Source organism: Zea mays, chromosome 1 (genome assembly GCF_902167145.1).
Source record: "Zea mays cultivar B73 chromosome 1, Zm-B73-REFERENCE-NAM-5.0, whole genome shotgun sequence".
Taxonomy (NCBI): Eukaryota; Viridiplantae; Streptophyta; class Magnoliopsida; order Poales; family Poaceae; genus Zea; species Zea mays.
Window position 1 is genome coordinate 265,884,644 of NC_050096.1, and position 17,993 is coordinate 265,902,636.

Consider the following 17,993-nt stretch of genomic DNA (forward strand, 5'->3'; position numbering starts at 1 on the left):
TACAAACGGAGCAATCGACTTAACTCGGGGTGATCACGCTTATTGATGGTGGCATCCTTCGCTGATATCAATTGCTTAAGGCGGGTCACTTCGTCCACAGATTCTTGCAGCCTACAACGCTGATTGTCCAGTTCCTCCATTGTGAAGCGGTGGCTCCTCTCCAAGATGGTCAGCGAGTTGCTAGAATCACGATACAGTCTGTCCAGATTGTCACGAGAAGCAGCAAGGATACGTTTTTCTTCCTACAAACAAAAATCAACTCCTTCAGAATCCAAGCAAGTAATAAGAGCATAACAAGGCGAGGCACGGTTTCGTAAGTTACCTTTTCAGAGTCAAGCCGAGCATGAAGAGAAGAACTCAGAGCGTTGGCGTCATCCAAAGCAGCGGAGACCTGATTTAGTTCAGTCTGGCTCTGAGAATACTTCTCCTCGAAGTCAGCACACCGTTGAGCCATTTCAGCTTGATCTCGGGAATGTTTTTCCTCAAGAACTGCAATCTGCCGAGTCATTCCTGTCAAGAGGTAATCAAACAAAATGGGGTTAGAAGGTAAAACAGTCCGCGAACAAAGGCAAAGGAGAAGAAGAAAAAGGGCACTAACCAGCGTTAGTTGCCTCCAACTCGGATACACGACGATGAAGCGACACTGGATTCCAATGCTCAAGAGACGAAGCGACCTCTGGGATGGAAGCACCCTGCGATCTCAGCTGGCTGGCCATCCCATCCACCAAAGCCTGATAAGAAGAACAGATGAACATAATAACAAAAGTTCATGCAACGTAAAGACCAAGCTAAAGTGCAGAACAGTACCTGGAGGTTGGAAAAGAACGAAGGGATCCCCAAATTAGGAGAAATCAACTGATAACCAGGTGCAAGACCACCATCCGAAGCAGCTTGCAACGGACCAGTAGGAATCAGCTCAGTGCCTTCAGCAGAGCCAAACGCCAGATCAGCGGGGACGCTGCCCTCTAAAGCAACCCCCTGGCTCGGAGTTTGGGCTACAACCATGCAGCCAGAGTGTGGAGGCGAACCCGCATGAACCTCCATGGAAGTGCAGGAAGGAGATCTTGCTCGGGCACCCTCGGGGGCTGGGTCACAGTCGGCACTGCCCACTTGAGCCGGATCATCCCCGGCAACACCCTCGGGGGCTGGGCAGTGGCTTACACTCTTCGCCCGAGCTAAGTCGTTCCCGGCGACATCCTCGGGGGCTGGGCATATATCAGCACCATTCTTGGGGCTCAGGCTTTCTGCAGTAACCACCTCTAAGGTTGACAGGCCTTCAGCCACTTCCATGGGACCAGGACAATCCAAGTCAGCATCCTGACCCTCGAGATCGCGCTCTAAGGTCGACGAGGCACGGGATGACCTCAACCCAGCATCAGGCACGGCAGCACAGATCTCTGTTGCATCAACATCCACAGGCTCTGATAACAAATCCTCTGGGACCATATCCTCTAGAGTTTGATCAAAGTTGGCCAGGGACAGTTCTTGCAGACCAATAAGGGCAGACAAAGCAGGAGAAGGAACTCCACTACTTCCACCGCTGGCGATGAACTGTCGACTGTTTTTCCGAGTTAATGGAGCTTCATTGGGGTCAGCAGTGACAATGCAAACAGCACCCCCATTGGGGTCAGCAGCAGATGGAGCACACCCATTGGGATCAGTGTCAGCAAGGCCGGTTGCAGGCACTTCTTCAGCAGCAGGAGCTAAGGTACTGGCGTCCTCATCAAAGCTGGATACTCGCCGCAGGCGTCTTCTCTTCTTCTTTTGTTCATCAGCAGAAGGCTCGGGCTGACTGGTCTGGCTAGGGCGCCTCGGGCGAGTACTGACAGGTTTTGGGACATCCAAAGTTGTATCAACCTCTGGAAGGGACACCACTGCCAACGTACCATCAGGAGCAGCATCGGATGAATCCTCAGCTAACAGATCAAGCATATCATTTATGTCGGCATCACTAGGGTTTAGAGGCACTTCAAAATAAACCTGCCGTTCATCATCAGGAATCTCCCCGAGCGAAGCAACCAAAGTACTGACTTCTTCAGCAGAGGGTCGCACTCTAAGGCCCAAATTGCTATCAGTCACAGGCGGATTTGACACAAAAAGGGTGAAAGCTTTGGAAGGAGGCAGGTTCCAGGCCGAGTATGCCACGGGAGCACCAACATTTGAAACTTTACCCCTGAGGATCATTTCAAGTCGGCTTACCAAGTCTGCGGAAGGAATTCTCCTATTGGTAACCCGAGTTGAGTCAGCCAGCCCTCGATACAGATATGCCGGATAGGCCCTATCTTTCAGTGGCTGAATGTTCTTAAAAACAAAGTCAGCGACCACCGCTTCAGCAGTTAGACCTCTCTCTTTCAGCAGTCCAATTTCAGCCAGCAACACACCTGCCTCAGCCACTTCCTGATCTGTGGGAGACTCAGTTCAACTCAGGGTGCGAACGTCTGGCTGTCTTCCCGACCGGGAGGGGAGAGAATTTCCATAATTATCAACTATAAACCACTCTAGACGCCACCCCTTAATGCTATCTTTGAGGGGAATCTCAAGGTACTCAGTCTTCCGCCCACGGCGCATCTCCAAACTGGCACCTCCGACCAACTGATGTTGTCCCCCGGCCATCCCAGGGCGACAATGATACAGATACTTCCATAAACCGAAATGCGGCAGCACGCCGAGATAGGCTTCGCACAGGTGAACGAAAATGGAGATTTGCAGAATGGAATTAGGGTTCAAATGGGTCAAGTTGATGTGATAGAAGTCAAGGAGGCCGCGGAAAAAAGGAGAGATGGGAAGACCGAGGCCGCGGAGAAGAAAAGGAGCGTAAACTACAGACTCGTGGGTATCCTCTGTTGGGACAGTAGTCCCGTGGCAAATCCGCCAAGAACAAAGTTCCCGCGGAAGAAGAACCCTGATGGAGACGAGGCGGAGAAGCTCAGTTTCGGAAATAACGGACATATGGTTACCTGCGAAGGGTAACTGACTGTTGGGGTCGATTGCAGGGATCACCGCAGCAGACGAGTTCGCAGTTTTCCTCTTGGGCGCCATCTTGTTTTTCACCGGCGAACAGAGTAGGAGGCGAGTGGCGGAGAAGATTCAGATGCGGAAATGCAAGAACTAGGGCACGGAAAGCAAAGGCGGCTAAAAGCGCAACTCTTATGGGATATTCCCGAGCCAGATACCGTTTCAAAAAGTGCCCAGTCATCACCCGGCGGATATTTCCGAAACCCCAGCATGCCACGTGGCCATCTGGCAGTCATTTCCAAAAAGCCCGACGTGCCACTTCATCACTCGGTTATTACCCTCAAAATAACTCGTGCGACCGGCTATAACTCGGCGTTGCCTCTAAAACGCTGACCCCGTGTTCAATCGTTCGGCATTACTTCTAAAATGCCGACGCTGACTTTCAATCACTCGGCGTTGCCTCTAAAACGCTGACCTCGTGTTCAATCGCTCGGCATTACTTCTAAAATGCCGACACTGACTTTCAATCACTCGGTGTTGCCTCTAAAACACCGACCTCGTGCTCAATCGCTCGGCATTACTTCTAAAATGCCGACGCTGACTTTCAATCACTCGGCGTTGCCTCTAAAACGCCGACCTCGTGCTCAATCGCTCGGCATTACTTCTAAAATGCCGACACCGACCTTCAATCACTCGGCGTTGCCTCTAAAACGCTGGCCCCGTGTTCAATCGCTCGGCATTACTTCTAAAATGCCGACACTGACTTTCAATCACTCGGCGTTGCCTCTAAAACGCTGACCTCGTGCTCAATCGCTCGGCATTACTTCTAAAATGCCGACGCCGACCTTCAATCACTCGGCGTTGCCTCTAAAACGCTGACCTCGTGTTCAATCGCTCGGCATTACTTCTAAAATGCCGACGCCGACCTTCAATCACTTGGCGTTGCCTCTAAAACGCTGACCTCGCGTTCGATTGCTCGGTATTATTTCTAAAATGCTGACGTCGACCTTCAATCGTTCGGCGAGTCATCTACTGTCTCAAAAGAATCAGTTCTATAATAAGGAAAAGCAAGTCATTGATAAGGGGCAAACGTCATTTTTTCATTAAAGGGAAGATAAAAGCTTACAAACCAACTCTTCACGAGTTGGTGCTTCCCTACTACTACTAAACTACGCTATACTATTCTATATTACTACTACATTATTCTAACTACACTATACTAATATCTAAAGACCAGTGGCGTTTAGCCACTGGCCTTGCTGCTGTTGCCCTTGCCGCCGCCGCCCCTGGTGCTGCTCGTGCTGCTGCCGCCTCTGGTGCTGCCCGTGCTTCTGCCGCCTCTGGTGCTGCCCTTGCCGCCGCTGCCCCCGCCGCCGTTGCTGCCGTCACCGTCGCCGTCGCCACCGTCGTCGTCGTCGCCGTCGTCATCGTCGTCGTCGTCATCTTCGTCCTCGCCGCCGTCCGAGTCCTCCTCGTCCGAGGAGAACTCGGACTCATCCGAGCCCTCGAGCCCGGAGCGCTCGACGGCCCGGATGTACGTCCAGACCTCCGCGGCAATCCCCTGGGAGTCGTCTGAATCATCAGACGACGCCGGGGGAGAGGCGGGAGTCGGAGATCCCTCGGACTCGGAGGAGAACTCCTCCTCCGAGTATTCCGAGTCGCCGAAATCCTCCGACGGAGGAGTCGGCTCACGCTTGCATTTGTGACCCTTGCCCATGGCGAAAGCAGATAGAAGGGAGGAGAAGGATGCAGTAAAGAACAGCGAAGAGATGTGAAAAAACCAGAGGAGCAAGGGCGTTATTTATAGAAGAGAAAGGCAACCGCTCACTTCCAACCGCGGTCACTGAACAATCGCAAAGCATTCAATAAGCACTCCCACCCATCTGAAGACACGTCAGACGGCTGACGCCATTTCATGCAACACTACACCCATTGGGACTCCAGTCAACAGCGCAAAGGATATGATTACACTAGCCGTCCCATCACATTACTACTCAGAAGCAGTCGGCTAAAACACTCAACGTACCAAGTCGTCCCTTGTCCACACCCATTGGGGGGGACGCCCAGGAATTATCAGTATATTTTTCAAAACGGTCACATCCGTGCAGGGCATGCAGTAAATACCTCAAGACAAAAATGAGATACCAGTAAGGATCAGAGGAAAGCCAAATATAGCCAGCAAAGTACAAGATATGACCGACAGAAGCGATGTGAGGACTAGACAGAGAACGTCCATCAAACGTCCAATCAAGTCGCAGAAGCAAATAAATTGCAAGATATGGATGGATTGCAAACTCGGCTGCTAAAGACAAAATATATGCTGACCTCTGCAGCAAAATGTTGATGACATAATGCTGACCTCCAAAACATAATGCAAATAGCTTCATGCCAGTTTTTACAGGCAAAAGGAAGACCTTCGAATGGATTATCTTTAAAAAAATCCATTTGAAGGTCGGGGGCTACACCCATTGGGTGCACCTCCGGTGCACCCCATGGACTATCATTCCAAACCGAGATAATGCCGACTTCTAAGGCGTGGGACAAGATTAAAAAGACCAATCCTCAACCGAGATGCAGGAGCGTGAATGGAGATAATTTCTGGTGAAGACCTTCGAGTAGATTATCTTCTAAAAAAAATCTACTCAAAGGTCGGGGGCTACACCCATTGGGTGCACTTTCGGTGCACCCAATGAAGTTCAGAATCCTACAAACCAAAATGCCGACCTCTAAGGCACAAGCACAAAACTAAACTTCGGTCGAACGAGTGATCGGAGCAAAAGAAGACAGCAGGAAGCCATTTCTTGGACCTTGGATCTTTGGGTTGATTACCTCTAAATCAACCCAAAGATCGGGGGCTTGTGGGCGATAGATATCCCCTAGGTCCACTAAAGGAGTAAAAGACCTCGCGAAAGGCCCAAGGGCCCAATAAATCGCAAGGTCATTCCTTCGTGGGCCTGAGGAGAAACGACCAACAAAGCAGAGAAGACGTAAGACCGGATTGATGCAAACCCGGACGGCCCACAACATCGAGTGAGTAAATCACAACGGAGACCCGACTTTCCCGCGCTGGAGCCCTCATGCTACGAAGCCATGCGAGGATAAGTCGGCGAAGGTTATGTAGGGATAAACTCGGGAGGTTCACTACCTTTTAGCTACTTGTTGTTATCATATCCACATGTACTGCCCCACGGTCGAGTATATAAGGCCTAGGGGGCACCCCTTCAGATCGATCGACCCTATCTTACTTAGCCACCCACGTAAACTCTCTGTGCCTTCAACCCAGAGAGCCCTCTTGTAACCACATTCGAATTCTCACCAGGACGTAGGGTGTTACGCATCTCTAAGCGGCCCGAACCTATAAATCTTGTCCACTGTCTCTCGTGCGATCGGCACGAACCATTTTGCTACAGTCGTTGACACCGTCCTACTCCTAGAAAACACCTTGAGGGGCAACCCCGGGTGTGCGGTCGGACCCAAAACACCGACAATCACCACGTCATCCACATAAGCTTCTACACGGTTGCCCCACTGATTGGCTAAGCATGTCTGAATAGCTCTCTGGTAAGTCACTCCAGCGTTTTTGAGGCCAAACGACATGGAGGTATAGCAGAAAGCTCCAAACGAGGTGATGAATGCAATTTTTTCCTCGTCTTCTTTTGCCAGGCTGATCTGATGGTACCCAGAGTAGCAATCCAAGAAAGACAACACAAAACACCCAGCGGCGAGTCTACCACCTGGTCTATTCTAGGAAGTCTGAAGGGATCCTTCAGACAATGTTTGTTGAGATCCGTATAGTCGACGCACATGCGCCAATCCACTTTATTCTTTTTGAGTACAAGAACAGGATTTGCTAACCACTCAGGATGTAGTACTTCTCTAATGAACCCTGCTGTGACTAAGCGAGCTAGCTCGGCACGGATAACTTCTCTCTTGTCGGGCATGAAACGACGCAACTTTTGTCGTATCGGCCTCGCTTGGGGATAGACCTTTGGTTTGTGCTCGGCCAGCTCTCTCGGGACATCCGGTATATCCGCAGGTTGTCATGCGAATACGTCTCGGTTATCTTGCAGAAACTGGACGAGCGCGCTTTCCTATTTGTCATCCAGGCTAGAGCTGATGATGACAGTCTTGCGTTCATCATCGAACCCGAGGTTGATTCTCTTGGTTTCCTCAGTCGGCCGCATAGAGGTCACAACTTGAGCTTCATTTGTAGGTACTGTGAGGTCCTCCTCAGGCTTTGAGTTCGCTTGCGCAAAAGAAGTCGTTGATGGTTTGGCGGTGAGGGCCGCCTGAATGGCCACTCGGAAGCACTCTGCGGCGCCTTGGAAGTCAGCGTGCACAATGATGAATCCTTGTGGTCCAGGCATCTTCAATATCATGTACGTATAATGTGGAATGACCATGAACTTCGCCAATCCAGGCCTCTCAATGATGGTGTTGTATCCACAGTCAAAGCTTGCCACCTCGAACCTCAATAACTCGGTTCTGTAGTTTTCCGGAGTTCCGAAGGTGACCGACATGTAGATGTGTCCGAGTGGATATTCTCCTTCAGTCGGCACGATGCTGAAGAAAGGAGTGTTTGACTCATGGAGCTATTTGAGTGCGACTCCCAAGCCTTGAAGTGTCCGGGGGAAGGTGACGTTGATGCTGCTTCCCCCGTCCACTAACACCTTCTTTACCCTGCTCTCTCGGATCACCGGATCGACGAGGAGTGGGTACTTGCTCGGATGATCGAAGTTGAGCCACTGATCCGCCCGAGTGAAGGTGATCGGGTGTTCGGACCATCGATACGGGGCGGGAGGACCGGTGGCCGCCACCAGTATCTGACGGTCGTTGAGCTTCTGTTGCCTCTTACTTTCTTGCGACCCATGTCCGCCGAAGGTGACGTTGAATTCTCCGTTGACGCGTGGGAATGCTCCGCCTCCTCCCCTTCCTGTTGTTGAGGCTATCGAGGTTCTCCGGGTCCTCCTCGTGGTGGGGGAGGTGGTAGAGGTTGGAAGGGTCAGCCGTTCCCGACGGAGTGCTTAAAGTCTCTGCAGTTCCGGAGGGTGTGGCCCATGTCCTTGTGGTATGGGCACTGGGCGTCAAGGATGTCGTCCAATGTATGTTTGCCTCCGCGGGGTGCTCCTCGGGCGCGAGAGGCAGGTGGTCCGACGGCGTGGACTTCTTCGCGAGGCCTCTTCTCCCAACGCTTGTCGGGTTGTTGGTTCGTGTCGCGTTGTGGTGCCGTCGGTGCAGGCTTTGCTCCTCCGATGAGGTCTTGAGCTCGTTCGTCGGTGGTGATGTAGAGGTCCGCTTCCTGAAATAGCTGCTCGGAGGTAGTCGGTGCCTTTTACAGTATGGCTCGGACGAAGGCCGAGTCATTAGATCCCTGGTAGAAGTCCTCGATTACTGCCACTTCCGCAACCTCGGGGATACAATTTCTCATGGTATGAAACCTTTTGAGGTACGACCGGAGAGTCTCATCCCCTCGGCGCTTGATGGATTTGAGGTCACATGGCTGCGCCGGCTTGTCGGAGAGAAATTGGAAGTTGGCGATGAAGCACCGACTAAAGTCGCTCCAGTCGTCGATGCAGTGTCGGGGTAGGTGTTGTAGCCATTGCAGCGCATCTTGCCCGAGGACGATGGGCAAGTATGCAGTCATCACATCTTCAATTGCCCCAGTGGCTCGGGCAGCGGTGGTATAGACGGCCAACCAGCCTCTTGGGTCCTGCTTAGGCTCGTACTTGTCGATGTTGGAGACTTTGAAGTTAGGGGGCCACTGAATGGCCCTAAGACGTGGAGTGAGCGCCGATACTCCACATGTGTCCTCTTGTCGACGATGATGATGTCGGTCCCGGGGAGGGGAGTTGTCGACGTGGTGCCTCAACCGTCCTCGGGTCGTGCCGCCGGTTGAAGCTGTTACCGACTCAACTCTGGTGGCCTGACTTCGCGCAGGGATGCCATGATCTCGATCATACTCTTCTCGGCGTCGAATCTCGTTCTTGTGTCGTCGTTCACGCGAAGCATTGATGGAGCTTTGTGCGTCCCGCCGTCTGTTGATGGCATGTCGTAGATCGCTCGGAGGATGAGCGAGAGGCAAAAGATGATTAGCTGCCCGAGTGAGCAGCCGTCGATAGCCCTCGGCGTCCGGAGTCCGGGGGAGGCCATCGGCTATCCGAGCCAACACTCCACCGACCTCGCTCGGTGTGTTCATGGCTTGGGCGAAATCGGGGTTCAGGTTCCATCCGAGAAGAGGGTTCTCTCGACGTTGTCTCGCCTCCTGTTCGACCTATTCTTGAGCTTGCCGACGATCACATTGTCGGGAATTCCTTCTTTCCCTGAAGACCCGTTCCTCTAGAGTTTCTCCCACTTTTGAGATCTCATCTCGTGACACAGGCTGCGCCGGGTCCCGCTCTCCAGTTTCATGATGTCGCCGGATATTTCAGCATCGGTTTCTTCGTCGACGAGATTCCCGCTGAAGAGGTTCCTCCCCCGGCGCGGTTGGTTCATCGTCGGAGACGGGGGACGATTCCACTCTCCCCCCGATGAAGAGGACGTCGGGGTAGAACGGAACTATCATAGCGACAAGCTTCTTTCTGTTCTCCTTTGAGGGCGGAGGTACTAGAAGAGCAGCTTGACGAGCTTTCACCTCGTTTGTTTCCTTTTTCCTTGTGATCCGTGTCCATTTTTCCGTAGAGGAGGTGGACAACGGGGTTCTCCGGGTAGACGGATCCTCTACTCCTGGCTTGCAGGAGGTAGTCTTCGCTCGGAGCACTGAAGGTTACGCTTTTTCCTGCTTCGCTCCGGCTTTCCTGGAGATTGTCGAGGAAGGTTTTTTCTCTGGCGGATCTACGATGCGATGTAGAGTTCCCTCTTCGTCTGCCACAAATGAGATGGTTCCGAAGCAGAACACGGATCCAGAGCGGAGGATGATCTTATGCTGGAAAGTGATGGCCATTGAGCTAGCTTGGATCAGTGACATACCCCCTACCTGGCGCGCCAGCTGTCGGTGTTTTGGGTCCGACCGCGCACCCAGGGTTGCCCCTCGAGGTGCTTTTTGGAGTAGGACAGTGTTACCGACTGTAGCTCGATGGTTCGTGCTAGATGCACGAGAGACAGTAGACAATCTTGTACAGGTTCGGACCGCTTTGAGATGTGTAACACCCTACGTCCTGGTTCAGATCTTTTATGTGGTGGGTTACAGGGGAGTTCTCTAGTACGAGAGATGCTAGAGAGCTGAGTAAATGGCTAACGAGTGAGATATGTTTTTGAGGGGGTGCCCCCTAGGCCTTATATACTCGACCGTGGGGCGTTACATGAGGATTTGATAACAACATGTGCCTAAGTAATAGTGAACCGACTGAGCCTATCTTCCTATAATTCTGCCGACTTATCGCCATTCAGTTCCGACACCTGAGGACGCAGCGCGGGAAAGTCGGGTCACTGCTGTGGATGACGCTCAAATCCATTGGGCCATCTGGGCTCGAATTGATCCAATCTTGCGTCGATCCATTCTGCCAGACATTCCTCCCCAGGCCAACGAAGGATGGCCTTGTGAAACAATGGGCCCAAGGCCTTTCGCGAGGTCTTCTAGCCTTCTAGTGGACCCGAGGGATATCTGTCCCCCACACATGACCAATACATGCTTAGTGTACAACCCACATCCATGATAAGATAGGAGTAGTTGAATCCCTATTGGATAGGGCCTAGTATCCAGTAGGTGTGTAACTCTCTCCTCCCTTGTGCTACAAAAGGAAGTAGTAGAGCAACGTATAAGGGGTTCAAAGGTTTAGACAAGTCCATAGTTCCAATAGTTTCAACAAAGTGAGGTGTTTGTAACTATACTAGAACTCTCAGAACCAAAGTAGAGAACGAGCTAATCGGTCCTCTTGCTCAAATAACGCATGAGTGTGTAATCTTCATCACCTCTTCAATCAATTCTTCCACCACAGGGAGGACATAGGGTAGTATGCTTCTATGGTCTAAACCTCTAAACTTTTGTGTGCTTATATCTATGGTAGCGTACCTAATCTAGCGAGCTTCCAATCGACTCTCCTTGCTCTCCTAACTCCACTAATTTTTTTGGTACCTATGGTACCATACTATCACTACATGATGACAAGTATATTTAAAATTGCAATTTGATTGATTTTATAATCTTTACATCCTAGAGTATCATTGAATCAAAGTAAAGTCAAACCAAGTCAAGATACTATGTTGGATAACTATTAGAGATATACTTCGCATAGGATTACTAAGGAAAATTTGTTGGATTGCAAATGTGGACAGAGCTAAGGTTCACACATTACGGAAAATGAGGTGAAGGGGCATATTAAGTTAGGGCTTTGAGGACTAATAAGTGGAGATGGAGGGCAAGCGGTGCATGCAGTATATAGGTGTCACATTATCAAGAGAAATCCAACATGTATTGATCTAACAAGCATCTAGTGCTCAAGAGTACCTAAGTGGAGATTGAGTAACACATAATATCATGCTTTATCTTAGTGGGCAGGGTATGCAAAACTTGGTGGTCCTATTTTTCCTATAGTTTTCATAACGTTCTCTTAGTGGGGATCTTTATTTTTGGGATGCTAAAAAGTTCCAAGGTGAAAGTTGCCTAGAGGGGGTGAATAGACGAAACCTGAAAATTATAAACTTTTAACACAAACTTCACCCGAGGTTAGCGTTAGAATGAGTATAAATGAAATCAGAGTGCGAAAGATAGTTCTTGCCACGAGTTGCTCAATCAGTGCAGATAACTTTAGGGCTAACTCAAAAAGATTACAAGCAAGAGAACTTAGAGAAAGGGAAGAGGAAGAATCAAATCACAATGCAAGATTAACACAAAGACACAGACTATTTGTTTCCCGAGGTTCGTTTCCGATGAATCTACTCCCTCTCTCAAACGATCACTTAGACCGGTTCAGTGCTTCTCTTTAATCCCGAGGGTCACTTAGACCCCACAAGGATCACCACATACTTAGGTGTCTCTTGCTAGCTTTATAAGTCAATGAGAATTTTAGAAGGAGAGGAATAAAGCATGATCAAGAAAACCAAGCAACACATATCGTCAAATGAAACACAATCTCACACTCTCTAGAATCTCTCACAATGCGCTTAATCACTAATAAATACAATCACAATTATCGCACTTGGATTATCTTTGATGCTTGTGTGAGGCTTTGGAGTGGAGTCTAGCTCTTTTGCAATTAATGTGGAGGTTGGAATGATTGGGTGTGTTGAATGAAGGTGGCTACATTGTATTTATAGCCACCAAACACTTCCTAATCATTGCCATCTTTCTGTTACATGTGGACGGTCCGTGCTCCTGGTCCGGACGGTTCGGCTATAATCGCATTAAATATGTCGTCATATGTGAGATAAAGTCTCACGTTGACGGTCTGAACATTCCTTCAGAGGGTCCGCATGAACGCTAAAATTCATTTTAACGAACCCAACACCTTTGGGTTTTTTTATTTTCAACGGGCATACGGTCCGCGCATGGCACCAGATGGTCTTAACTTATCTTCCGAACAGTCTGTAGTAGAAATGTGCATTTCACATAGTTTCTGTCCGAAGTCATCGAGGAGTCGGACGGTCCGCTGGAATGGCCCAGACGGTTTGAGCTCTTGAATAATTTCCAAAAAGAACTCCTGTCCGGGATAATCGTTATCTTGGACAGTCCGCCTTAGAGGCTCGGACGGTCCATGATGTATTGTTTTAAGGTTTAATTTTTTAAAGTATTCTATGAATTCCTAAATCATAACTTAGCAATCTAGTTAGCCTAATTAGTTGTGATGGTCATCAATTACCAAAACAAGTGTGGAAATAATTTTTAGGTTTATTTCCCTTTCATGAGACCTAGGGAGCTTTGTGTTTAATGGCTAGTAGGTTTAGATAAAGTGACTTGGCTTTGTAAAATTGGGTTATCCCGTTTTTACTGACACAATGTAACACCTAGTATTTATACCTCTCGGCCCTCTCTTTAGAGAGTTGTTGGTTCTTGGTAAACTTAGAACCATCCTAATCCTTGTGAGAACTCTCATCAACCCACTCTTCATGAGATTATGTGATTCTTTCTATACCAAAGTGTTGGATTAAAAGAGATTGTTTTACTAATCAAAATAGAGGAAACCAAAATCATGAGAACTTGTGCTTAGTCAATAATCCTGTGAACCATTTGTTATTCTTAAATATCAAGCCTCGTAGATGGCGAGACATCATCCAACGAGCTTTCCATTTTGTCAAAGGCCATAGGAAAGTTTGTGGAGGATTCGACGTTATTGCCTCCAAGAAAGAAAAGATCAGAATAGTGAAAGACACTTGGCTATAGCTTTGACATCGTAGTTGCTCATGACTTCCTTAATGAATACTAGGTGAGTGCCCGTGCGTTGCAACGGGGACATATAATACCACGGTAACTTATATACAAAATGTGTGTTATACTGTTATGAGAAAAGGTTTCATAATCTATTTGTGATCCTGGCCATACATATATTTTGTTATTTTAATCTAGCAGTTTCACCACTGCATTGCAACCATTAGTATCATGCAGACTTTGATATATGTCATGATTTCTATGGTCTCATCATTGAAGAGCATGTCTCACATCTGCCGGAAGAAGTTCTCTCGTACATCGTCAGCCATCAGGCACACACCACCATACGCGCTTGCTCAAACAAAAAGCAAGTGTGTGTGTGTTTGTGAGGAGATTTAAAAGCAGACCAACACAAAAGCTACCCCGACGGTGGCGAGGATGACGAATTGATCATTGCTGTCGGTCCTCCTCTGCGTCACCTCCGGCGTCGAGATGACACCACAGTCCATGATATAGTAGTCGTCGAACGCGCGCGACATGGCGAGTACCGATGACTCTTGGGTGGGCTGCCGGATGAAGTGCACCTCAGGCTCATCAGCAAGGTAGTACACCTGGCCGTTGCACCACCGGATGCGCTACTCCTCTACATACATTATGTTCGAGGACACTCACACAACGTCAGCAACGACCGTCGTCCCAGGGCACAAGAATTCATGGCCGAGCAGTAGCGATTTACATGGCAGGTTGGGCTTCAGATGGACGATGAGTTGGACGACGTGATGGCGCCATCGTTGGATGCGGTGCCCAGAACAACCCGAGAGTCGCCGACGTTGGCAACGACCATGAGGTCCCGCTGCTTGACGATGGACAACGCGGTACAGCCGCTTTGGACCGTGTGCAAGCGGCGGCTGCGTTGGAGCTTGTCATACACAGCGGCTCATGCGACCATGTAGGACTGCTTCCAGAGGTCGAACTGGCAGTCGTCAAGCTTCTTCTTGTCGTCGACGAGCGACGCCAACGTGAGCGTCTCCTGCTAGTGGTGTTTGTTCAGGATATCCAAGCAAGAAATATGGATTCATTCTTGACGTTGGTTTATGAAAATGACTCACAAGTCAGATCCATGGAAAAAAATTACGGAGAATAAATGTCACACATGCAAAAAAAGAATTTAAGTTAAAACATTATTCAAACAAAAGAAATTGCATGCAAGGCTCTTCTAAATACTACTCCCTCCATCCAAAAATATAATTCAAGAATCTCTGTGAAACTTATATACTACTACGCATTGTGAAAGGGTAGCAGGTAGTCTTGGGGAGAGATGTAGTAGATGTTTTTTCTGTAATAGATGTAGACATAAACACACATGTGGTGTAGCGGTAGCTACTGCTTGCATTTGTCTGAAAGGTCGCGGGTTTGAATCCCTTTGGGATCATTTGTGTTTTTGATTTTAGCTAGACGTGGGCTATATGTGGGAATGAGAATGGGAATGGGCTTTGCGGGAAGTGGGAATGGGAAAGGCAGAACAAAGAATGGATTGTGCGGGGAGGAGGGAATGGGAAAGATAGAACAGGAAATGAAAAATAGCAGAACACAGAATGGTAGGCTACTCTTGCAGCCTGAATAAGTAGTAGAAATATGCATAAAAAGTTCCATAATGCATGCATGATGCCATCACCAATCAATTAAAAAAATCAATGCTCAGGTCTCAAAGCACATGACAGATGGATGACACCTACTATTTCTACACCATAGAATTGGGATCCTGCATTTTTTATAAAAAAAGATTAGAAAAATATGTCTGAACATGGACACGAGGTGAATTCCGATTTACTGGAAGATAGATATAACCTTTTTCTTTTCTTTTCTTTTTGTGTGTGTAATTGGTCTGAGGTTGATGGCATCACCCATCTCACTTTCAGTCGTTTAATTAGAAATTTTAATACTGTAGACAAATATTCGCTTCGGATTAAAGCCAACTGTTTAGATTGCTGCAGCTACAATCCATAAAGACAAAAATACTATAGAAACAGTAGAAACTGATATAAATTAAAGCTAAACGAACAGGCTAGGATAAGGCAAACAACCTCTAGGGAATGGCCGCCGATGTCGTACCTATATAAATTAACCTAAGGGAAATACATAGAACTGTTCATGATATAAAGCTTTGTTGATCTGATGGAATGGGACAAATCACCATTCATCAAACAGGTAGGTCAGATGTGTGTAAGCCTGGTAATGGGTCACAATCCGGCCCCAACCCCACTTCAATCCTATAAGTTTAAAAAGTGAACCCAGCCCTACTTAAATCCAAATTGATTTGATACAACTCAATTCAATCCGTTTTTTAATGCCCCGGCATCCTAATCCGCCTCGATCCTTTTAAAATCCACGGGCCAATCCAAGGGCCTTCATATACAAGCAAGCACCACCATAAGCTAATGAATTAGTATAATCTATGGGCTCACAAACAAATGATAGAAAACAACCACAAAGTGCAACCATGAAATTAGTATCCTCCATTATACTAAAATGTTTATCAACTCACAAGCAAAGACGCTCCATGCACGAAGAGAAACTGCTCGCAGGAGGACTACAATATCCATTATACTAAAATGTTTATCGACAGCCATGATCCAACTGAATTCAGATAACTGAACTTAACAATGTTGCTCGGCAAGACTCCTCAACGAGTGAAGGCAGGACTCCTCAATGTGTAGAGGCACTCGCAGGATAGCTGCTTTACAACAGAAAGAGAATCACCGGAAGCACCAAGGAACTCCTTAGCCTGGACAAATGCAGAGAATCAACAGAAAGAGAATCACCGGATAGCCATTGTAAATGGTGCTTTACAACATAAGGATATTTATATACAGGCAGTTTACCTTGCAGCAGAACCACTGAGCTTATCTGCCTCCTCCATACTGCAGATGACTTCCTTTCGCTTGTCACCGGAAGCACCAAGGAACTCCTTAGCCTGGACAAATGCAGAGTTAATTGATTCAGAGTTAGTGTTTTGCCTGAATTCACAAATGCAGTAGCATCAGTTGAGATAGCCTCGTCAATTGATGAAACCCCCTCCATGGCCTAGGCTGCAAAATTACCAATTGAAATCATTCAATTGAAATTGTATCGGTTATAATTTATACACACACAACAACATGCTTATAACAATATTTAACTCTAGAACATGTACAATTAGCTATCCATATATTTACGATCAGTTTTTAGTGATACATTTTTTTATAATATTTACGATCAATTAATTTGGCACATGATGGTATGTCCTTATACTGAGTTGATTTCAACCAAATTAGGAAAACAATATACAATAATATCTTGGGCAGGGGACAAAAACAACCTACACTGAACAGCAAAAGCCAAAACTGATCTGCAAAGGCATTATACTTTCTGCATTTGTAAGCTCTTGTGCATCATAAACTAAAAGCTTGGGACATAGTTGAAATAGAGTCTAGTTAATTATCTTACATATCGAGCAGACTGAAACAGTAATGAAAGTAGCACCAAGAGTAAGAGCTATCAACATTCAAACTAAAATTAATCTAAAATAGACTCAAACAATAATTAAAGTAGCACCGAGAGCAGGTGATGGCAGGTAGCTGCTTAAATGGAGAGATTAACCTGAAGCTTTCCTCCTAGAAAGAACCGCACCTATTGGATGACGTTACAGCAGAGATCTGAGTTGGGCTACAGCTGGGCTACGGCTGCTGGGTCGAGAGGAAGACCTCCACGATAGGGACAACGTCTCAACGAGGCCGCCTACAGGTATCGCGTTGCCTCCTTGCGAGCGTCGCGCTGCCGCCTCCCAGCGAGCGCCACCTCCCTGTAAGCAGCACGGCGGTGCGGATGCCTGAGAGATTGAGACGTAGCCCTTTCACATGATCCACGGGCTTATGCCCTTTCGTTCGATCCAGTAGCACATTTGGGCTTTGTTTGATGATGTGTCGGTCCTTTAGTGGAGTGTCTTGATCCAACTCTGCCCTAATCAGTGGAGAACCCAAAGAAGCTCAAATTTGTTAGCCCGCGAGTTTAGAGCCCCTTTCTGCCCATGAGTTTATATGGCCCATTCCCAAGCCTAGACGTGTGATTTCCAAGACAGAATCAAATCCCATCTCTAGTGTCTACTTTGATATTGTGCTACCTCCCATATCTGCAAGAATTTCATCTCCTCATGTCACATGCAATTTTTATCCACATCTACTATCCATCAGGAACAAAAGAATTGGGTTATGCGATATTCCGAGGTGAGATTTTTCAACAAAGTTTACTGGTCCTAAGTCTAGGCTTTGCTGCTACCAGCAATGGAATAGTAGTGTGCAATGTTGGCTCGAAGAGCAAGGACCATGAAGCACATGTGAGATTTCGCTGACAGATTTGAGTAAACACTGGGCCTGCAACCTTTCAGGCTTTGTGTAACTGAGCCATCGATGCGAGTTTCTTGTATGGAAAATCAGAAAAAACATGGAAATAACTCCTTTTTCTCTATATGAAAAAAAGAACTTGACGATTGGTAGCTAAAATTTTAGAGGGAACAATCCAACTTTCTTCAGAAAAAAAGTCGCGCCCAGTCTCTCCGGAAAACTATATAGCAAAATAAAAAGTTCAACTAATAACTGAGCATATGATAGTGCCAATTAGTTCCTATTGACATGTAAATAAAATGGTAGCGACCAAGAGGAACAGCAGAAGTATCATCTATTTTTCAGAAAAAGCCTGGCTG

At 47.7% G+C, this 17,993-nt stretch overlaps 1 long non-coding RNA gene across 1 annotated transcript; it reads right to left on the reverse strand.

Annotated features, from left to right (window-relative positions):
• Nucleotides 1–15,727: 15,727 nt before the first annotated feature.
• On the reverse strand, nt 15,728–17,370 carry LOC103643785 (uncharacterized). Its single transcript, XR_561300.4, has 3 exons — nt 16,925–17,370; nt 16,138–16,229; nt 15,728–16,040 (listed from the first exon to the last, which is right to left on the reverse strand). It is a non-coding gene; the product is annotated as an uncharacterized lncRNA (long non-coding RNA).
• Between the last annotated feature and the right edge of the window lie 623 nt (nt 17,371–17,993).